This window comes from Oryctolagus cuniculus, chromosome 17, assembly GCF_964237555.1.
Source record: "Oryctolagus cuniculus chromosome 17, mOryCun1.1, whole genome shotgun sequence".
In the NCBI taxonomy this organism is placed as follows: Eukaryota; Metazoa; Chordata; class Mammalia; order Lagomorpha; family Leporidae; genus Oryctolagus; species Oryctolagus cuniculus.
The window spans coordinates 64,468,352-64,492,658 of NC_091448.1; the positions used below are offsets into that span (position 1 = coordinate 64,468,352).

The window sequence follows — 24,307 nt, forward strand, 5'->3', positions numbered from 1 at the left end:
CTGTCCCCTCGAGGTGGTGCTACGCTGAGCGCCCGCTTCCACCCTGCCAGCCTCGCGGCCCTGCCCCCCACCCCGCCAGGACCCGCTCACCCGGCCGTCCCGGACGCCTGTCCCTCCCCGTCAGTTCCAGCAGCCCTCAGACTGGGCGTCTCCCCAGAAAATGCCCCGGGTTGCAAGACTCGCTCTTGGCGAGGCGACTCAGCCGAGCTGTAGAGGGGGTCGTGGTGGGGCGGGATGCCGGGGGGTGGCGGTGCGCCCTCTTCCACCCTGCCAGCCTCGCGGAGAGAGAGAGAGAGAGAAAGGGAGAGAGCATTGTGTGTTCAGCATAGTATTGGGCATTACGTTGACTCCAGAGGAGTAGAATAGAAGTCCTCTCCCTGCGACTGAGTGCTGAACGTTTATTTTGTGCAAGCGTGGGTCAGCCTCAGTGAGAACTCACCCCTGCTTACTCACTTGTTTCCCCTCCTCACTAAACTGAGAAGGCCCCCGAGAAGTAGTGATGACATTTAGAATTACCAGGTTGGTGCTAGCAAAACACTTGTTAATTGCTGTCATTAAAGAGCAGATTGGTGACTGTTAGACATGCTAGCATGTCATTTCTTTCTGTAGTGGTGTCTTATTACCCCCAGCCACAGGAAAGTTTGAAGATTTCTGTATATTTTTGATTACTTCATTGATGAATGAATTGGAGTGTCTCCAATTTTCATCCTATTAAATAATTATTTTAATAACAAATAATATTTTTGAGATTGCAGATCTTAATACTAATATACCTATGTAAAAATGAATTTTGGTGGACTACACATCTGAATATTAATAAAAATAAGACTTGTATATACATGATTTTCAATTAGAGGAAAATGATATATCCATCTCTTAGAGTTACTAATTATTACATGCATAATAATAGCAAGCTTTTTCCACGATCACTAGACTTAATGTATACTTTTTTCCTTTTTAGTCACGATATCATTGGAGAATTTACAACAAACTACCGGGAACATTCTAGAGGGCAGTCCTAATTCAATGTATACGAGGTGAGAAGCATTTTATTTTAATCACTTTCAGTAACTCTATGTCTTAAAAATATGGATTTTGCAAAGGATAAGGATAAGTGCCACAGGTTAACTTAGCAACAATATATGATTTTAAGAATATTTAAATTCCTTTAGCCAACTTGTTTCTTAGACTAAATGATATTATTTCTCTTCAAGTCCCAAGGCCTTTTAAATCTGGAGTGATCTTGAATTTTTGCATGTGAAACTTTAAAAATTAAGTATGGATATGTTAATTTTTTAAGCTTCATCTTTTATATTTTGTCTTCCTACCAACTTGCCCACCAAAACTTCCCTAATAAGAAAAGAGAATGTGCTTCAGTTGTGATCAGTGGCACTGCACAGTGGCCTGTGATCTGCAGAGTGCCTTCGCTCTCTTTCACGTGCAAACTAGAGGGAGTGACAAGGCCATGCACAGTCAATAAGAAATCATGCTGGGGCCTGCAGTGTGGCCCTGGATTGAGCTGCTGCTTGTGACACCTCTGGTGCCCTTATTTGGAATGCCAGTGAAGTCCCTGCTGATCTTCTGATCCACTTCCCTGCTAATGGGCCTGGAATGCAGTAGAGGATGGCTCAAGTACTTGGGCCCACTTCCCATATGGGAGACCAGGATGGAGTTCCTGGCTCCTGGCTTAGGGGACGAACTAGTGAAGAGATCTCTTTTTCCGTCTCTTCCTCACTTTGTATGTCTCTGCCTTTGAAATAAATAAATCTTAAAAAAATCCATTTATTAAAGCAAGTCCACAGTAGTTACTTCTGCCTTAAAGCACTCCACTAGTTGATCAGCAAGCATGTGTTGGGACACCTGGCGTAGTTTAGCACTGTTCATCCTTGAGCTGTGGTATTGCTGTGTTCCTATAATTTAATACTTGTGGGGGTCAAAGGAAAATATTATTATTAGTGTTTCGTCAAGAATAATAACCTTTCTCTGCTGAGTGGACATTAAAATTGGCCTCTTTTAAGTTAAAAGTGAAGGAGTCTCCTTCACCTACCACCTTCTTACTGCACTAAGTATTCCACACACTAATTTGTACACTTGTAAAAATTACTAAATGTCTTCCATAGTCCATATTTTGTGTATCCCTCTGGGGATACAAAGATGACTAGAAAATGTCAGTGTGTAATGGGAGAGGCAGACATATGAAGTACAGCTGACATAGGCCCTCTGTAGTGGTGGTCCTAATCCAGTTTAATCTGTTTTCTGACTTCTCCTTGGGAGCCAGGCTTCCTGGCACTGCTTTATCCAGTGCCTCGTTACCTCTTCATAGGTAGTTAGAAATAGAATCCTGACTGTTGTCTCCAGTTTCTCTGCGTGGATCTCTGTGCTGTCGACTGAGTAGACTGTGCTCTGGTTGAAACCTCAGTTGAAGAGCGTCCCAACCCTGCGCACTGATATTTAGGATCTCCTCAACATGGCTCCCACTCACTATTTCAGACTCATTTTGAATCTGTTTGTCTGTGACCTCTGTTTCAGTCAAACCCTTTCTAGACTGCTGTCTTTGTTCATTTCATTTTTATTGGAACCCTGGTTTACGTTAATAAATTCTGGCTCAAATAGTACTTACTCATAAAGTCTTTCATCTTTCTTTCCCGGTCAAGTGCTGTCCCCATGCTGTGGGTTGAGAAGAGCTGGCAGAGCCTCTTAAGGCACTACTGTATTTTATTAATCCTGTGAGATTGACAGGTGGCGCTCTTCTTTCTTGTTCTTTGGTGCCTTCAGTTTTGTTCAAATGTAGGAGTGCATTGATACTGCATTGATACTTCTTCACGAAACCAATGGTCAAAAAAATCAGTCTTGTGTCAATAAAATAGACTACCTACTAGGTAGTATGGGCATTCCATGGAAATTACTAATATGATGAAGCAATTGATAGGTTGGTAAACCTCTTAGATATTCACATGTTGGGTGATCTGTTGTATTAGGGTATTTAATTCTAACAAGCTACATTTCTTAGATATGCGTCACTTTAAATTTTCTAGAAAGTAATAATAATTATTGTGGGCCTTGGATGTTAACAACCTGTTCCCAAGAAGCAGATGGTAAAAGATACTCAGTGCATCAGGTGAGTGAGGAGAGTACCTCTGACAAACGAAGCTCTCTTTCCCGAGTCTCCCCAGCAAGTGTGCAGAGAAGCAGTGCCCAGATAACTGGCCAGGAGTCCTCAAAGCATTTGTAAAGCAATACCTGCACCAGACGCCAAGGCAGCCGATTAAACTACCGTCTTCAAAATTACCTAACGGGTTTGAATTGTTTCATCTGTTTTTTTAGGTGGTGAATCCCAAAAAGAAAGGAAAAAAGAAAAAGTATACGAATTCTGGAACAGTAAGTCAATTTTTGTGTTACCCATTAAACATTAAAATTAATGAATAAAGCCCAAGTGGACATTTTAAATCAGGCTGGAAACAAGTAAGACTGGGGCTTTGTTTCACGTAGGATTGCACTGTGAACATGACACAGGAGTCGCCTGCCTAGGGAGTGATCACAGGGGAGCACACCCGCTGGGGCTGGTGGCCTGGCTTCCTGCAGGTCCTCCTGTGGGCTGAGTTCCTGGAGGGAAGCTCGTGTGTTCTTCATTGGAGTCAGAGTACAGAGAATCAGGCAGACATGGAAAAGTTCAAGTCATATTTAGAAAGACCTGGGGCCGGCGCCATGGCTCACTTGGATAATGCTCTGCCTGTGGTGCAGGCATCCCATATGGGCACCAGGTTCTAGTTCTGGTTGCTCCTCTTCCAGTCCAGCTCTCTGCTGTGGCCTGGGAGGGCAGTGGAGGATGGCCCAAGTACTTGGGCCCTGCACCACATGGGAGACCAGGAAGAAGCACCTGACTCCTGGCTTCAGATCAGCGTACCTCCGGCTGTTGCTGCCATTGTGGTGGGGGGTGAACAACGGAAGGAAGACCTTTTTCTCTGTCTCTCTCTCTCTAACTGTCTAACTCTATCTGTCAAATAAAATTTTTTAAAAAACGGTAGAAAGACTATACCCTTAATGTCGCCCTTAACTGTTAAGTAGATTTATTTTACAGGGTGTGAAGGTGCTCGTTGATAATGCATTAAACGTTACAACTGTGGGAATGGACGCTGTGCTAAATCAGTGCAGTAGGGTGCAAAGATGAATGTATCTGAAAATTGTGTTAAAAAAAAAAGAAATCTTCTTATTGAGTAAAAAAATACTGAAATTTTCCCCCTGAGATTAACTTTCCTTTGGAGAGGCAAAATCTGAGTTTTCTCTGTGTTCCTGTGTAAGGATTCCTGAGAGGCAGGACACCCACAGGGTAGATGATCGTGCACAGAGCCGAGTCAGAAGCGCCGGGCCCCTCCCTCTGCAGGGTGGCTCACTGACTCTGGGTTTTCAGTTTGAACCATTTTCCAGCGCCCTTTCATCTCCCCTTTGATCTAAAATCAGAAGGAGCACAGTGTCCTCTTAGACAATTTTCAAGCTGTTCTTCAAAGAGAGAAAACTGGTCATAGAAAGGAGTTAATTTTTTCTTCTTTTCTGGTCCAGTCTCTTGTGCTAATTTTCAACGTAAGAGCAGTCAGTCCTAGCAGATTTTAATAAACTATCATATATTTAGTGCTTTTTCCAAACGCTAGGAAGTAGGGTTTTCTCTGTGTCCTTTAGGGGAAAAATGTCCTTCGGGGTTACAGTTAGTTCTGCTAGAGCTAATTCTGGCTTTCTTTTCCAGGTAACGTTACGCTCCTTCTTGGTAGAAACAGAAGTTTCTTTCCTTGACTACATCAAGGGAGGGTAAGTAATGCTGTGAGATTGTTCGTTGCTTAGGCATTCCTGACGGTGTGTGGCAGGTGCTCCCACGCGGAGCCCAGCCACTGAGCTGAGCTCGCAATGCTGCACCTCTCGCTCTTCTGTTTTAGACTGTGTACATCCCACTGCTGTCATTTGTGGGACAAGCTGCATCTCTAACCAAGAGAAGGGACTTCGTTGTACCATTAATGGTCGTAGGTGGAGCTGTTACGTATACTTTCTTGAGTGTTTTTATTTGCCCAACCTGCAGAACCTTGTGTTATCTTTAAAGGGGGTGAAGTCTGGAGGGCCTAATAGAATGTGGGTGCTGACTGTAGAATGTGAACGGAATGCAGCATATCACAGGGTGACCTGCAGGAGTGGGGGCAATGGTCACTTGCTGTCCCCCAGGCTTCTGGGCAGGAATGCATTTCAGGAACAGACACTGTGGCCATTCTCAGCACCTTCCAGGACCTATCCTGTGCCGGTAATGCGTTGTGCATTCTTGCACTCAGGCCAACAGGGAGATCTTCCCAGTTTTGTTTCTGTTTTTAATCTGGTTGGTCCTGTGTTAACCTAAGCAAGCACAGGTGGAGACGGAGAATAGGGTTCCTTGTTCCACAGGATCAAACGTCCACTTTCCCCTGTATTTACCACACACAGAAACATTGAGAGGAAGGTGGAGTGTGTGGGGGGAGTTGATGGGGAGTGATAGTTGGAGGCATCACCCAGGTAAACCACTTCCGAATGACAGTTCAGCGGATGGTTTCCCAGGCCACCTCCCTGAGGCATCACCATCAGGCTGAGGAGAGCACCGGGAAGGAGGGGCCAGGAGACCCAGGCCAGTGTCACAGAGGACACAGCTTGGCCTTTCTCGCTCTAGCTCTAATGAGATAAAACAAAGGAACAAATACCAGTACCAGCCTAAACAGGAAGTCCGTGGGCAAGGGAGGGCTTTCGACAGGTTTGTGGGCAAATGAAAGGAAAAGATAAGCTTACTTGGGTGCGAGACGCCTTGGGAGTCCATGCACCGTTTTGTTCATAATATGCATCTTCATAAGCTTTTTGGACACCCCTTCCTGTGTGGGTATCTTGAACCCCACTCTGAAGCCTCAGGTGGCATCCATAAAGTTAGAGAAGTACTAACTAGAAAAAGGAGTTTGCCAACTCTCCTTCATCCTCCAGCATCTGCAAATTTTTAATCTTTAGAAGATGGGGAAATCAAGAGTTGATTTTGTTATACAAATAGATCTTTTTTTTTCTTGTGTCAAAGGCTTAATAGCCGTAGGAGACAGTTGAAGAAAAGGAAAGGAGGACTATGGATAACCCCAGGCACATGCTTTGTATGCTGAAGGGAGAGGCTCCATGATGAGGCTGTGGTTTGCATGTCAGAGCAACCAAGTCTGAAAGGCTAAGAACGCCCTTCACAATTTGTTCTTTCTTGTCCCTTGTGAGCATGTGAGAGGCATGCGTCTATTAAGAAATTTTCCATGCGTTTGGTCAGTGGTGTGGATCGAGTTGTAGTTTATTGAGTCTATCAGTAATAGTCGCTTGACTGCGTTACCCCTGAAATCACTGTGAGTTGATCATGTTCCTCTTTTGGAAATCCTTTGTGTTAACCTGGGCATGTGGGCTTCTGCAGTGCAAGAACGGTGGTGACCTTAACGAATCTTGTCGTCCTACATCTCCACTGCTGTCGACCTCGAGGTTCCTGCTCTCGGCTTGCACGCTTCTTCCTCCCAGTGCTGCCTGTGCTGGCGGGAATGCGAATACCTTTTCTGTTACAAGTCAGTGTGTAAGCAGAGCCCCAGCTTAGGAAGTACCCTTTGTTCAAATCTGACTTTGAGAATTTTATAAGAACCTATTTAAAAAAATATTTATTTGGGGCAGGCACTGTGGCGCAGCAGATTAATGCACTGGCCTGAAGCACTGGCATCCCACATGGGCACCAGTTCAAGACCCGGCTGTTCCACTTCCCATCCAGCTCTTTGCTGTGGCCTGGGAATGCAGTGGAAGATGGCCCAAGTCTTTGAGCTCCTGCACCCCTGTGGGAGACCCGGAAGAAGCTCCTGGCTTCAGATTGGCACAGCTCTGGCTGTTGGAGCCGATTGGGGAGTGAACCATTGGATGGAAGACCTCTCTCTCTCTTTCTTCTCCTCTCTCTGTGTAACTCTGACTTTTAAATAAATAAATATATCTTTAAAAAAATTTGGTTAATTGAAAGGCAGAGTTTCAGAGAGACAAAGATGAAGAGATTGTATATTCGCTTGTTTGTTCTCCTAATGGCCACATGGGTGGGGGCTAGGCCAGGTCATAGCCAGGAGCCCGGCACTCTGGGTCTCTCACAAGGGTGCAGGGGCACATAGACTTGAGCCACCTTCCACTGCTCTCCCAGGCACAATAGAAGGGAGCTGAATCAGAGGTGGAGCAACCAGGACTGGAACCGATGCCCAGGTGGTTTGCTGGCATTGCACAGGGCTGCTTAACCCACTCTGCCACAATGCCAAGCCCCAGAAACCTATCTTTGATTTGCAAATGTAGTCTTAAGATTTAGGTTAAATTTCACCACATAATCATTCTAACTGGAATTCAGTTAATTTCTATAGAATCAAATTATCTGCGAAAGATAATGAAAAAGATATATATATATTATGCAGTATTTTATGTGGAATATTTAATAAATGTGTATATACCTTAAATATATTAGAATTTTACATTTATATATCATTTACCACTATTTATAGTATTTATAACTAAAACACAGAACTTTTTTTAAAAAAACTTTTAGTAAGTACAAATTTCATAAGTACAACTTTGGGAATATAGTGATTGTTCTCACCATACCTGCCTTCCCACCCCCACTTCCACTGCACCTCCTCCTCTCTCTCCCATTCCCAGTCCTATTCTCCATTAAGATTTGTTTTTGGTTAACTTTATACACAGAAGACCAACTCTATATTATGCAAAGATTGTAACAATTTGCACACTCACATACACACAATATTTTAAAAAAACTATTGGAGAACAAGTTTTACAGTTAACTCTCCTAATACAACTCAGTGAGGACAGAGGTCCTGCATGGGAAGTTAGTGCACAGTGACTCCTGTTGTCATACATTCTTATGTATGATGTCAGTGACCACCCAAGACTCTTGCCATGAGCTGCCAAGGCTGTGGAAGGCATTTGAATCCACAGTCCCCATTAGTATCTAGACAAGACCATGAGCAAAGTGGAAGTTCTCTCCTCCCGTCAGAGAAAAGTACATCCTTCTTTGATGGCTGCTTCTTTCCACAACACAGAGCTCTTAATGTACAGTCCAAATCGCTAGCAGTAATTATTCTTAAATGACTTTATGTGTTTCTGCTCAAAAGGACTTGCTGCAAGTTACTGAGCAGCACAGTTGAATCGTGAGTTTTTTATTAAGTTTTATTAAGGAGATCATCTCTGTCATGGCAGTCCTTATGTTGTAATGACAGGCAAATCACTTTATAGTTTAGATATCAGTTTTCTGTACTTTACATGACTCCGGTATTCTGAGGTCCACTGGTAAAATGATTTGATTCCAGTAGATCTTCCAAACAAACCTACCGTGGCCTTAATGATACCTGATGTGTTTTTCTTGGTTCTGACCATACTGTTTATGTCCTTATAGAGGACTCACTCCAACGTACGGATGTACCATACATGGTCATTTGCTGACCCCTTATCCTGTGCCTGGCCAGTGAGCTAAGTGCCTTCAGAGAACTAACTGTCCCCTCTCTCCATGGCCCCTTTGCCCTGACCTCTCCTTACTCCTTCCCTCTCTTCCCCCCTTGAGAAATAGACATGCTGATAATTTTCTCTTTCTAGAAATAATTACAGTAAAGTTCATCTCTTTGTACTGTTTACTTTTCGGTATGTGTATACTTGATGTGTAATTTCTGTTCCCTGCTGAAGTCCTGTTTAGTTTACATAGCCTGAGTGTAAATTCATATCTTGACTCTCAGAATACGTAAGAATGTTATTAGAAGACACTTAGGAAGATCGAATCTTCATTGAGCTATTAGTTACAGGGATTGGTCAAGGCATGTACTTCATGGAATATCTGATGTGTTTTACATGTAAGAAATGAGAACTCAAGTTTCATATTCCAAGGGTTTTAAAAAGATTCAGTTGGATAGGGAGGAGGCAAGATGGCGGAATAGGAAGGGAGCACACTGATAGTCCGGGGAGAGACAGTTTAATAAAAGTGGAGATACTGCAGGTTCAAGGAAGAGTAGGGGAGGAAACAGCAGAAGAAACTCTTCCCGAATGCGTGATTCACAGTGGACCTGCGTGGAGAGCGTGGGAGCCCACAGTTCGGGACACCAGCGGCAGACTCAACACACCAGCGCTGGAACACGAGGTGAGCTGAACCTCAATAGCCCAAGACACCAGCAGGCAAGCGGAGAGAGGAGACTAGAGGGAACGACCCCTGGGGGGGAAAGTTCACCAGGCTAACTGGAAGAGAGAGAGAGAGAAAAAAAAAAAGGTGACTGGTACGGACACGGGTTTCTCTCTCTCTGCTCACATCTCAAGGGCGAGCAAGACAAAGAGCAGGCGCCATCTTGGACATACGTCATAAGCAGAGCAACCTCAGGTCTGCACCGGCCCTGAGCCTAGCAGAAAAACCTGACTCTGGGCGGGGCGAATTAACAGGAGATTAGGACCTAGTAAATTTGTGGTGCTACTGAACTGAGACTGTGAAAAAAGAGACGGTGGGGGAGAGAACTCACAGAATTCATGTGAGTACTCTCCAGAGACACTACAATTCCATAACTTAGGCAACCCAGTGGGAGACTGAAGGACCTAAATCTACGACCTGACACCATCAAGTTATTAGAGAACATTGGAGAAACCCTTCAAGATATTGGCACAGGCAAAGAATCTCTGGAAAAGACCCGGGAGGCACAGGCAGTCAAAGCCCAAATCAACTATTGGGATTGCATCAAATTGAAAAGTTTCTGTACTGCAAAAGAAACAGTCAGGAGAGTGAAGAGACAATGGACAAAATGGGAAAAAATATTTGCAAACTATGCAACAGATAAAGGGTGAGTAACCAGAATCTACAAAGAGATCAAGAAACTCCACAAAAACAAAACAAACAACCCACTTAAGAGATGGGCCAAGGACCTCAATAGACATTTTTCAAAAGAGGAAATGCAAATGGCCAACAGGCACATGAAAAAATGTTGAAGATCATTAGCAATCAGGGAAATGCAAATCAAAACCACAATGAGGTTTCACCTCACCCCAGTTAGAATGGCTCACATGCAGAAATCTACCAACAACAGATGCTGGCGAGGATGTGGGGAAAAAGGGACACTAACCCACTGTTGGTGGGAATGCAAACTGGTCAAGCCACTATGGAAGTCAGTCTGAAGATTCCTCAGAAACCTGAATATAGCCCTACCGTTCGACCCAGCCATCCCACTCCTTGGAATTTACCCAAAGGAGTTTAAATTGATAAACAAAAAAGCGGTCTGTACCCTAATGTTTATCGCAGCACAATTCACAATAGCCAAGACCTGGAACCAACCCAAATGCCCACCAACGGTAGACTGGATAAAGAAATTATGGGATATGTACTCTTTAGAATACTATACCGCAGTAAGAAACAATGAAATCCAGTCATTTGCAACAAAATGGAGGAATCTGGAACACATCATGCTGAGTGAAGTAAGCCAGTCCCAAAGGGACAAATACCATATGTTCTCCCTGATTGGTGACAACTGACTGAGCACCTAAAAGGAAACCTCCTGAAGTGAAATGGACACTATGAGAAATGGTGACTTGATCAGCATAGCCCTGACTGTTAATGAACAACTTAATACATTATCCCTCTTAGTTTTTTTTGTCTGTTCTACTTAATATGACTGGTTTAATTCTGTAATTAATACACAGTTATTCTTAAGTGTTGAAATTAAACTGAAATGTGATCCCTGTTAAACATAAGAGTGGGAATAAGAGAGGGAAGAGATGTACAATTTGGGACATGCTCAAGCTGACTTGCCCCAAATGGTAGAGTTAGAAACATACCAGGGGACTCCAATTCAATCCCATCAAGGTGGCAAGTACCAATGCCATCTCACTATTCCAAGTGATCAATTTCAGTTCACAATTGATCATAATGAAAGGACTAAGAGTCAAAGGGAGCACATAAACAAGTCTAGTGCCTGCTAATACTAACCAACAGAATAAAGGGGAGAGTGATCCAACATGGGAAGCGAGATACTCAGCAGACTCATAGAATGGTAGATGTCCTGCTAAACAGCACTCTGGCCTCAGAATCAACACTAAAGGCATTCCAATCTGGCTGAAAAGCCCATGAGAGTATTTCAGGCATGGAAAGCCAAGACACTCTGACAAAAAAAAAAAAAAAAAAGAAAAAGAAAGAAAAGAAAGAAAAAATCAAAACAAAAAACAAAACCTAAATGAAAGATCTCTGTGAGTGAGATCCCAGTGGAAAGAACAGGTCTTCAAAGAAGGAGGTACCTTTCTCTGAAGGGAGGAGAGAACCTCCACTTTGACTATGACATTGTCTAAACAAGATAAGAGTCGGAGAACTCAGAGGGCTTCCATAGCCTTGGAAACTCATGACTGGAGCATAGGGAGATTACTGAGGCCATAGACAGGAGTGTCAATTTGTAAAGTCAACAACAGGAGTCACTGTGCACTTACTCCTCATGTAGGATCTCTGTCCTTAATGTGCTGTACATTGAGATTATTGCTATAACGAGTACTCAAACAGTATATTTCATTTTGTGTTTCTATGGGGGTGCAAACTTTTGAAATCTTTACTTAATATATACTAAACTGATCTTCTGTAAAAAAAAAAAAAAGAAAGAAAGAAATTATCAATTCCCAACTTGACTCTCACTGGGATTAAACATGACAATAGTTCTGATCTGATTTCATCATCATTTAAAAAATCATCTATTATTTTTCACTTTATGTTTCTGTGTGGGAGAAAACTGTTGAAATGTTTACTTAATGTATATTAAGCTGATCTTCTGTATATTAAGAGAATCGAAAATGAATCTTGATGTGAATGAAAGGACAGAGGGAGTGGGAAAGGGGAGGGTTGTGGGTGGGAGGGACGGTATGTGGGGGAAGCCATTGTAATCCATAAGTCGTACTTTGGAAATTTATATTCATTAAATAAAAGTTAAAAAAATTTGTTAGAGTCCTTTTTTAAATTTTCAGAGCTATTGTAGGACTTTGATAAAAATTGCAAACATCACAAAATTCCAAGTTCAGAAATGCTATCCTGTACCAAACAACATTAGGATAGCATGAGTTCAAGTAGCCTACTCAATAGGTTGGTTTCCAACACTTTGACTATCTCCATCATTAGCTTAGGAAGACAAAGGAATTTGAAACACAGAGGTATTAAACTTGATCTTATCCAAAAGGTATTAAAGGTTTCTGATGGCATAGAGGTATTGTGAACAAAAGATCACAGTTAACTACCAAAGTACATCTCTTATGTGAGTCTTTCCTTTAACCTACATTCATTCAAGCAGTATTTTTTTTTAGTATAACCACTAGTAAAAAATCATGGGTTTAGGAGCAGCCAGTAAGCTTCAATAGGCAAGATCCTAAATAGGATACAAATTATCCCAAAAGAAAGATATATATATATATATATATATATATATATATATATATAAATTTTATATATTTCATCTCAGAATTTAAATGGGTACACCCTGCTTATTAATATACTTAGGAAACATGAAGGATGAAGAAAAGGCTTATTCCAGTTGCACTTTGAATGTTGATGGATGGTCCTTTCTCTTCACAATTTCACTACTGCTATGGCAGACATGGCATGATTGTTTCCAGGAATTTACATAGCATAAATTGTTTTCTTTGTGTTGGAGAGGCATAAATCACCAGTATAAAGGGACATCTATTTTAAAACTGTAAAACTAAGGATGTTGATAGGGCAAACTATTCAAACTTTCATGAATGGACAAATAGTCACAAGTATATAGGGTTAAAATAGTCATGCATATGAAACTAATATACTTAAAAAATGATTATATGCTCTGTTCTGTTAGCAATCCATTTATACATGAGAACTTCTCTTCAACTAATGACTAGAAGAAAGCAATAGTATTTAGTGCTTGAGATAAGTTTTCTCTTTCTATTGCAATTTTTAGAACCTATAGATAGGAAACCATTATCTTTCATCCCCCAACTGAATTATGCATTAAATTGTAAAGTATTTTCTGATCCAAAAGTTTTTTCCTCCAATAGAAATAGGGAATAACAGCTGATTATAAACAGTATATAAACTGATTATAAGCAGTGTGACTTATTTGAATAGCAAATATAACTGAATATTTTCTGTCATATAAATAAATGTAAAACATGAGTTACATGAAATACTCCTGGGTCTGAAGCTTCATTCTGCCCATGTAGCAAGTTATCTGCAAGTGATTCTGTCCCAATCCACTACATTCAGTTAACCCTGGTAATGTTTTCAATTGCTTCAGTTTGAAACAGGCTCATGTAGAACTGAGATTAGAAAAATTCAACTGTTTTTATTCCTCCTTATGACGGTTGCTGACTCTAAACTTCGAAAATAATGTTCAAGGTCTCCTAAAGGAGTGTAGTTAGGAAGGCTGGGATTGAGTAGAATCACTGTGTAAGACTAAGAAAAATGAAAACAAACCAAACAGAGGCTGTCTTTATTTGCAGCCAATTATCTCCTGGCTGTGGCCACCAGGATCTTCACCCAATCTGTTTTCTGAATCTGGTTGTATCCTGCTACTCATTTTCAAAGGCATGCCATTCTCAGATCAGATAACATCTTTTTCATGACCTTTTAATTCTCATGGTAATATGAAAAGAACAGTTTCAGTGCAGTTCTTAGATACAATTCTAAAAATATAAAGATACTTGCTTTCTCCTCCCTCCTTCCATCCTCCCCACCTTCCCTCCATTCTTCCATCTTCCTTCCTAAGAAGAACTGTAATCTACTGATTAATGATCCACTAAATTCACAGATCAATAAGTTAGAAGTGAAAGGACCATAGTTCAGCAGGAATGTAGGCAAGGGCTATAAACAATAATCAAATGAAAAGATATTCATTCCATTCATATACAGTAATTTTTTACATAAACAGATCATTAAATATACAGTACTACATCATTCTTTACCATTGGTTTGACAAAGATATAAAATAATTTGATAATATTTATCTGCAACAATACAATACAGACTGGCATTTATCTGTTTTTGTTTTTTTATACTTTGTTTTAATTTTAGCTCCCATTACAGGAGAGAACATGCAGTGTTTGTCTTTCTGTGTGCAGCTTATTTCATTCAATACGATGACCTTTGGTCGCATCCATTTTGACACAAATTATAGAATTTCATCATGTTTTATAGCTGAATAATATTCCCTTTTGTGTGTGTGTGTATCACATTTCTTTATTCATTCCTCTTATGATGGACACCTTGTTTGATTCAGTATTTCGAGTATTGTGAAGAGTTAGCCTATAAACATGGTGGTGCAGAAATCTCTTTGATATGATGTGTTCATGTCTGTTGGTGTACACTTAGTAGTGTGATTTCTGGATCATATCAAAACCTGTGGGATACAGCCAGATATTAAGAGGTAAACTTATAGCATTAAATGCTTATATGAAAGAGAAGTTTCTCAAATAAATGATCTAATGATGCATTTCAGAAATTTAGAAGAACAAGCCAAACTGCAAATTAGCAGGAGGCGAGAAATAAGAAGGCTCAGAGCAGAAATAAATTGAAGCTAAAAGAATCACAAAAGAACAATAAAATGAGAAGGTGGGTTTTTGAAACAATAAGCAGAATTATTCATGCTCTGCTGTATGGCTCATTCCAAGTCACACTGGTCATCGACTCCAGTCTCATGAAGTCAGGAATTCTACAGAGAAATGACTACTTTCCCCTAGATCTTCAATACATGATCATCTCCAAACTTGACCAGGATTTTTCCTCTTCTGGAGAACTGACTGGAGTGACAGCATGGAGAGGCAAGCTAGTGAAAGCCCTAGCATCTTTCCATGGTTTCTGGGTCTCTGAGAAGCTCAGAGAAGGAATTCCTTCCTAGGCAGTCTCAGTTCCACAAGAATAAGGCATCCTCTATGTCCACCCCTTGCTAGGCCAATCTCTGTTACCCTCTCTCTGGTATTTTCTAACAGTTCTAAGACATTAGAATGTGTCTGGAGATTCTGTTGGTTGGAGGATTCCATGTAGGGATCGTGGTACCAGTCTCTGTTACTTCGGGTTATTCCTATATATTGTGGGGAGTTGTCAAGAACAAGTTCAGAGTCCCCAATTAAGGCTCCCTAGATGTCTATCCTTGGCACCCCATTTGCCTGGCCTTTTGCTTTTCTCTTCCTCCTTTTCTTTCCTTTTCTGTGAAGGAAGCCTTTTGTCCTCTTCAGTAGTCTGGGTGAAGATTAAGAAAGACTGCCCTTTGCATAGGTGTTTTTGATTTAAGATTTTAAAAAATAGCCCACATTTTCCTCAAGTGGGTGAACTAAAAGTCCAGCACTTCCCATTTAGTACTCAAATGGGAAAGGGAATTTGATAACCCAGGGAAGCAGGAAAGGACAGATCTAAGTGATACTTCACATCAACACATTATATATGATCATAAACTCTTGTTAATATTACTGTAGAACTGTAAAACTTTCACAGTAGGGAACAATTCATATTTTAATATACATGAAATACGATTTTTACTGACAACTGATGAAATACTTCATTTTCATCTATGACAAATGTTAAAGTCAGCTTTAAACTGCTATAAAACTCAAAACTATACCTGTGATATATGTTTTTAATAGTACCCTTTATTAATCAAATAGGATTAGGGGACATTGAGTATCCTTAAATTATGAAAAGTGACATTTAAGAAAATTAAGTCATTGCTACACTTTCTGGAATCAATTTTTGCAGATACATTGTTATTTGGTTTCAAAACATCAAAATATTGAATCTTCATAAATACAGACTGTTTCTACAAATGTGTTGGTGAATCTCAGTTGGCCATTTTTATTGTTTATATAAAATAATACAATTAGGTTGTGGAGACATGGAGAGAATTAGATTTTTTTCAAGTGACTGTAGTAACCCTCTTTACTCATTTTATTGAGTTGATAATTTAAAAATACCTTTACCTTTGATAGACTGTGTATCTGTAAGTAACTTCAGAAGAGAAAGGTTGTCTGAAAGATTTGTTTAACATTGATTCATCCATGTAAGGAATAGATTTTGACTTGTTATCAGTATGTCTGTGATTTCACATGTCATCTCGTAAGATCTTAAGAGTAGAATATGTTTTAGATTTACCAGTTTCCTACTAAACAAGTTTTCAGTTTGATAATGTTTTTGTATTGTTTCTAAATATAGCATTTTTTACTAAAGGGGTCAGACATTTTAAAGTTACGTATTTTAAATATACTAATTATACATAAAGCATTTTAATCATATGTTAATTGCTCATCCTCCTAAAAAGCAAGGTGAGAGACTGGCATTGTGGTGTAGCAGGTGGAGCCGCTGTCTGTGATGCCAGCAGCCCATAAGGGTGCAGGTTCTTGTTCTGCCTTCTTCATTTACAATCCAGCTCCTTGCTGATGGCCTGGGGAAAAGCCAATGTTTGAGCCCCTGTACCCACAAGGGAGACTCAGAAAAACCTCCTGGCTTCTTCCTGGGCCAGCCCTAGCTATTACAGCCATCTGGGGAGTGAATCAGCAGGTGAAAGATCCTATCCAAGTCTCCCTCTCTCTATTTAACTCTAATTTGCCAAATAAACAAATGAATATTTTTAAAGAAAACGTCAAGGTGAATATACTAACTTCGACACCGAGTCCTTTTTGCAAATACTTCTCATAAACCTTAGGCGACCATCTTCAATGCATTCATCAGAGAGATATAATCTGTTGCATGTTTAAACATTTAATGCTGTAGTATCTGATTTAGTAGGCACAAACACCTACCCACAAACCTAAAATCCATATGAGAAAATGACATTTATCAAACATTTACAAATCAATAAAATAGATTATTAACATTCGGTGTAATTGTAATGAACTCTGTAGGAATATAGAGGAAGGATATCCATAGGGACCATTCTATGCTAAATGCAAGGAGAAAAAAAAAAAACCTTGATGATGACAGGACCTGAAGTTGGCTTTTAAAAACTGACGTGAAAGAGATGGTTTTTCCCTACATTTTAAAAGTATTAACAGATCAAAATGTGAGCGAAGTAAGACAGCAGAGTTCACCTAGTTCATCATCATATTTTATGTCATCTTCTGACTCTGATGTGTAGACCACATTTCTTTACACTTCCTTATCCTGGCTGCCAATAGTCAGTCAACCTCACACCCATTATACACATAATAATGGGAAACATTCTATAATGACTTCTAAAGTTTGCTTAGAAATGTTCCCTGTCAATAAGAAAGTAAATTCACTGTTGTTCAAAGTACTCTATGGATTTTTCCACCGTAGCAGTCTCAAATATGTTATAGGGATACTCTTGGACAAAGCGAACTGTACTAAACAATCTGAATTTCCCCTGTGCTTACACAGGTTGCTAAAGCTACTCTTCCCTTATGTTTTATCTCTTTGAGATTTCAGTCCCACCCACCCCTTGAAACCTAGTAGAGTGCTGATTTCTTCTTTGAACCCCTGTGATGCTTTCTGAGTCATTACTTTGGCAACTGCCTTACTGGACTATACTCTTCTGCACTTAACTTGTTCTCTACTGCTGAACAAATTAATGTTACCTGCTTTTTTCATATCACTTATAGACTAGTTAATGTCTGTAAAGTAATTACAAAAATCTGTATAGCAATAAATGTTTAGAATATTATATATGCATATATAATCAAAATATTATGGACATTCCAATTTAATCATATGAAGTATGATGAAATTCTCAAGAACTAAGTATTAACTATAAATCATATATATAAATAAAGAGATGAAGAAAGGATAGTCACCATGAGATATAGGTAAATTCTTATGGGAGCATACATTTGTGGGATCAGATTTTTTAAAATTTTATCTGCATATCTATTTTGATTCATTTATTAAGCAAAAATCAGAGAAGAAATATGATTTTGTTGGAAAATTGATTTAGTTCATATAAATAGAACTTGCCTACTTCAGGAGTGGGATTCTAGAGGAAAGAGTAATATTGCACTCTTAAGAACTGAAGGGTTAGGTGACTGAGCCATAGCTGAAGATCCGATGTAAGGAGCCAGTGGCCCATTGGTGGTTATACCTACCAGGATCCACGGATGATCTAAATAGTTTGCAATGGAGGTTTTTGAATCAGTGTATATAAATCTGAGAACAATTCAAATGTTTGTCCTTTTACCGTTTGCTTATTCATGCCGCTGGTTATTTCAACTTAGTCCACAATACTGATGTCTGTCTATAGGACATCTATTATTTCAGACTGAAGCCTTTGGCCTTTGTTCTCCTTTAATGTACTCAGCTCCCTGTAACAGATATAAAGAATGTAGAACATTTGTTAAAAGAGAACATCAAAATATGTAGAGACACTTAGAGGGAATATGAAATATCTCTTTATTGTTTCAATGGAAGCATGGTCTTTTAGGTCAGGGGTTTAAAAAATTCAGTGTCCTCTGGAAATGTTCAGAATGTGTTCTTTACGTGAAAATCTGGTGCAGAAATTTTAGTCAATACAGTTAAAGAGTTTTAGTAAATATTTTTGAATGCTTTTGTGAGAGGAATGTTTTTAATTACACAAAAATAGAAATGGGTATCTGAGGGGCTACAGGGAAAGCTGCCACCTACAATATTCGCATCCTCTATGGGCACTAGTTTGTATCCTGTCTGCTCCACTTCTAATCCAAATCCCTACTAATGGCGTGGGAAAAGCAGCAGAAGATGGCCCAAGTGTTTGGGCCCCTTCTAAACACATGGGAGACCTGGAAGAAGCTCCTGGCTCCTGCCTTTGGACTGGCCCAGCTGTGGCTGTTGCAGCTATCTGAGGAGTGAACCAGTAGCTGGAAGATCTTTATGTGTTTTTTTCCAAGTTTTTTTTTAATTTGACAGGCAGAGTTAGACAGTGAGAGAGAGAGAGAGAGAGAGAGACAGAGAGAGAGGTCTTCCTTCTGTTGGTTCACCCCCCAAATGGCTGCCACAGCCAGCGTGCTACGCCAATCCGAAGACAGGAGCCAGGTGCCTCCTCCTGGTCTCCCATGTGGGTGCAGGGCCCAAGCACCTGGGCCATCCTCCACTGCCTTCCCGGGCCACAGCAGAGAGCTAGACTGGAAGAGGAGCAACCAGGACTAGAACCGGTGCCCACATGGTATGCTGGTGCTACCAATGGAAGATCAACCAAGTGAGCCACAGCTCCAGCCCCAAGACCTCTCTCTTTACATCTCTCCCTTTCTCTGTAACTCTGAATTTGAAATAAATAAATCTTTTTAAGAACTCCAAATGAATATCAGAAAATACTGAGTGTTCTGGAAATACTGATTTCTGGTGAGCCTCGCTCTATTTATGTGTGTAACACGCCTGCTGTGTTCCCATGTGTTCTTCTTAGATGGCAAGTATCTAGCTGTGGGATCGTACACAAAGTATGCTGAGGATCATGTATTGTGAGCAATACATTGTGTTTGGAAGTGCAATTTGAGATTACTGAGTCATAGTTTAACACTAGCTCAGGAAGTGTTAGGATGAGGGCATGCCACAGTAAGGAGAAAACAGAACTCTAGGCAACAACAACATGAGAGATTCTAAATTTTCCACATAATGCTAAGCAAAATAAATTGTAACTATCACTATTAAAATATCTAACCAAATTAAAGACCCAAAAAGGGAGTATGTGCCAAGCAAAACAGTTGTGCATTATCTTCAATAGTGGAAGGCATTGTAAAATACAGACTCCATGAGAGGCACTTACTAGATACTTTATGTATCTTACATTATATAATTTTCACTTGCTTAGTACAGCAAGTCATTGATTTTTACACAATTTAAGAACATATGGTTTACAAATTCAAACTTCAGAGTTCGAAGACAGTTCTTCCTAGCTTTAAAGCTAGGCTTTCCATGTACAATGATAATAGATGTTCACCAATTTTAGTAATGTGCAAAAGGTGGTAATTGGGTTGAGGTAAGAAAGTTGGTGCAGATTTGAGTTGAGAATAGGATGTATAAGCAGGTATTTACTAATAAAATGTGATAAGGGAACGCAGCATTTATCATAGGATCAGTGATGAGCTGTGGAACATTCCACGTGGGTATTTTATCTCTGAAATGACTGTAATGGTCCATGGTGGAGAATCTGTTTTCTTTGCATTTGAGAAAAGAAGAAGCACAACACAGAAAAGCAGGAATACACACTCAAAAGACGTGAGTGGTAAGCAATTAGGTTGAGAACCTGACTGTGGGTTTCTCACAATACAGGTGATTAAAGGCACAACCTGTACAGTTCAGATAGACCTCGCCTGTCTAGGTTCTTTTTCCTTTAATAAGGTTATGCCTGGTGCTTAATATAATCACGACTGTATTCAAGGAACATTGGAACAAACAGGTTCAGGAGGACACATGTAGAGAAATAGGAATTGATTGTAGCAGAAAGGGAAATAAAATAGGAATTGGTTGGCACTTCTGATTCTGGCTGATGGAGCTGGTAGAATTAGGAACATATTTTCAAGGTCATTCACTTAAGAATGGGGTTTATGGAAAAAAGATACAAAGTAACTGCAAAGAGTTTATGAAGAATGGAATAAGAAGCTAGATTTACCTTGGTACAAAAATGTGTGAAGCCATGCACAGTGTTTTTGATAACGCACATTTTCCACGAACTTTTGAAAAACCTCTTGTATTCTGCAAGAGTCATTGCACAGGTGATGTTTTTGTTAGATAGTTTATAGTGAAGAGAACAGTCTTTGAAAACAGATGGCAAATTAACGATCTTGGTCTCTGGGCTAGTAGTTGTAGCTAGCTCTTTCTGCAAGGTCCATTACTTTACTGAGCATTATTTTTCTTTTCTTGGGTTTTTAGAGCAAATAATGAAAAAATAACAGTAATTAGTCCTCATCTGCTATGTCCCAGACAACACATGTAGTGATTCATGGGTGTTACCTTATTTCATACTCATAATATGATTTTAAGGTAAATTGTACTGTTGTCTTTTATAACAAATGGAGATTGAAATTTGGGTGCTTTTTTGAGTCCATACAAGTAGTAAATGGCAGAGCTTAGGCAGTCTTAATCTAAGGTCCAAACATTTAACACTGCTATCTAAAGCCTGTTACTTATTACCTGAAATACAAAAGCATTAAACAAATATTAAGTTCTTTCTATCCAAATTATTCCAAACTATTAAGACTTCAGCACTGTTGTTAATGATTTCTCTAAGCTGTCAATAGGAAATTTCACGAATGTTCTGGTCTGTTTGGTTCTGGCACTGATACATTCTGTTCTTTGTAGCTGGTATTATTTCTCACAGAAATATAGATTGCTGGTCCTACAAATTTAGGAGCAGTCGTAAACACAAAGAGCATGGTGAGGAATGATGGGATCCAGATGCTGAATTTATGGAGGAAGGTGGAAATGGATCCCAGAACATATTTTATTTTCCCAGTGTTATAACCAGGTTCAAGGATAGAAGAAAAATGAAAATACAATGGCATCTTGTTTATTTTATTTTATTTTTTGAACTTTTATTTAACAAATATAAATTTCCAAAGTACAGCTTATGGATTAAGTGGCTCCTCCCGCCATTACTTCCTTCCCGCCTGCAACCCTCCCATCTCTTGCTCCCTCTCTCATTCCATTCACATCAAGATTCATTTTCAATTATCTTTATATACAGAAAATCAATTTAATATATATTAAGTAAAGATTTCAACAGCTTACACCCACACAGAAACACAAAGTGTAAAATACTGTTTGAGTACTAGTTATAGCATTAATTCACATTGGACAACACATTAAGGACAGAGATCCTACATGAGGAGTAAGTGCACAGTGACTCCTGTTGTTGACTTAACAAATTGACACTCTTGTTTATGGCATCAGTAATCACCCTAGGTGGCATCTTTGATTTAGAAACAAAACTAGCATCCAAGAGGTGGGGTCATCGCTTTGGAATGTGGTTCTCTGTGAGAGAGTACAGTGACATGTTCCATTATCAAGAAAAATAAATGTTTTATTCTGCTGATAAGATGCAAAGAAATACAGAGCAACATGGGAGAACAGCTGATGCTACAAAGAGCAAGGCTTCTCATGGTCACAACCATTTTCCTGCTTTTATATCACTAGATGCCATTTCTAATCATAGTATTTTATGTATTCAACTCAGAGGCAGAGATAGAAAGAAACAGAGGCAAACACAGAAAGAGAATTCCCATCTACTGGTTCACTCTCTAAATGACTGTCATGGCTGGAACCAAAGCCAGGAGCTATTAACTCAATTTAGGTCTCTCGCATGTGTGTACGGACCAAGTCACTTTGCCATCACCACCTAATGGCACTACTATAAAGGCTGTATAGAAAAATGAGATTTTGGGGGGTGTTAAACCTCAATTTTACAGTAATATTTCTGGAAACATCTATTTGGTTCATAAAAAGATATCTATGGGGCCAGCACCGCAGCTCACTTGGCTAATCCTCCACCTGTGGCGCCATTACCCCAGGTTCTAGTCCCTGCTGGAGCACCAGATTCTGTCCCAGTTGCCCTTCTTCCAGGCCAGCTCTCTTCTTTGGCCTGGGAGTGCAGTGAAGGATGGCCCAAGTGTTTGGGCCCTGCACCCGCATGGGACACCAGGAGAAGCACCTGGCTCCTGACTTTGGATCAGCGCGGTGCACTAGCTGCAGTGTGCTGGCCGCAGCGGCCACTGGAGGGTGAACCAATGGCAAAAGGAAGACCTTTCTCTCTGTTTCTCTCTCTCTCTCACTGTCCACTCTGCCTGTCAAAAAATAAAATAAAAGTAAAGATATCTGTGGTCATATAATTAAATTTTTATGGCATTTGTTGGGGGAATATTCAAATTATTAGGAATATAGATAACACAATAGCAAATTTAATATACCAAAGGGAAAATCAGGACCAGATTTAGGTTCTGTTAAAGTATTTGAACTTTAAAATAGTTTAAAATTTTTGTAATAGGGTCACTTAGAGCTAACAGAGTTTTGATGAAAATTTAATTTGGAAAAGGAAATAAAAAGAAAATGGTTAATCTTTCATTGTGATTTGGAAAAGCTGTTTTTGAAAAATTAGTAAGAAAAATACTACTCCTGGAGCCAGCACTGTGGTGCAGCTGGTTAAACTGCTGCCTATAGTGCCAGCATCCCATATTGGCACCAGTTCAAATCCTGGCTGCTCCAACTCTGATCCAGCTTCCAGCTAATGTTTCTGGGAAAGATGGTGCAGTAGAAGATGGCTCAAGTGCTCAGGCCCTTGCACCCATGTTGGAGACCCAGATGAAGTTCCTGGATCCTGGCTTTAGCAGTGACCAGCCCCAGCCGATGTAGTCACTTGGAGAGTGAACCAGCATACTCTAACCAACCAGAATATAATCAGAAACTTAGAGGAGAATAATTGAATGGCTGAAAGGTCTGCTGATTAAAGTATATTTCATCACAGGAAGGCTTTACCAATCAATCCTATTTTCTTCCATTTAGTCTTATTTCTCATTTCTCCCTTTATTTAAAATTTAAGAAGATGATAGTTTATGATGTCAAATAGACTGAAATATGCAATAAGTGTAAAGTCTGAGCAAATGACAAAGGTGTATAGATTTGAGATTTCTAAAAGCTAATGTCTAGTAGTCTCCTCTTATTCCCTAGTACATTCTAAGACCTCAGGAGTGTTGTGTACATCCGTAGATGCATGAAACCACAGAAAATTCACGCCTTGGCCCTCCAAACTAAGTCCTTACTATCACACACTATGGCTGAAACTTCTGTAATTTTAGGTACAAGGCTAAAGTAGCCTGACATTCTTTTTCTCCCCTCACAAGATCATTGATAAAAGTTTCATCCCTAATGTAGGTCAACGTCAGGGTATATATTTTTTCTTTAATAAGTCCAACTGTTTTACCTTTTTAATTTGCTTTTCTGTGAGATACCTGAATTACCACATCACTATTCTTGTGCTTTGGAATCATTATTAAACAGAATAAAGCTTCCTTGAGCATAAGCATTGTGACTCCCTAACAGCCACTCTGATGACTTGAAATGGCTCCCAAGTGGCTAATGGGTGGTAGTGTGCACAACATGGATACACTGGGCAAGACAGAGCACAATGGCATGAGATTTCATCACGCCACTCATTACCACGTATAGTTTACAACTCTGAAATTGTTTACTTCTGGAATTTTCCATTTAATATTTTTGGACCCTCATTGACCAGGCATAACAAGCCATAGAAAGTGAAACTGCACATAAGCGAGGACTACTGTATGAGCATTAAATGGACTGGTAACAGATAGCCCTGATGGG

General features: G+C 39.9%; 2 long non-coding RNA genes across 2 annotated transcripts in view; one reads left to right on the forward strand and one right to left on the reverse strand.

Annotated features, from left to right (window-relative positions):
• The first annotated feature begins 744 nt into the window (after nt 1–744).
• The window catches only part of LOC138846303 (uncharacterized), a 143,740-nt gene continuing 120,177 nt past the window's right edge, over nt 745–24,307 (forward strand). Inside the window, exons 1-3 of the long non-coding RNA XR_011383764.1 lie at nt 745–1,037; nt 3,325–3,378; nt 4,739–4,800. This is a non-coding gene — a long non-coding RNA (uncharacterized lncRNA). The remainder of the gene's footprint in view (nt 1,038–3,324; nt 3,379–4,738; nt 4,801–24,307) is intronic.
• LOC138846305 (uncharacterized) overlaps nt 15,904–24,307 on the reverse strand; it is a 561,128-nt gene continuing 552,724 nt past the window's right edge. Inside the window, exon 3 of the long non-coding RNA XR_011383774.1 lies at nt 15,904–18,324. This is a non-coding gene — a long non-coding RNA (uncharacterized lncRNA). The remainder of the gene's footprint in view (nt 18,325–24,307) is intronic.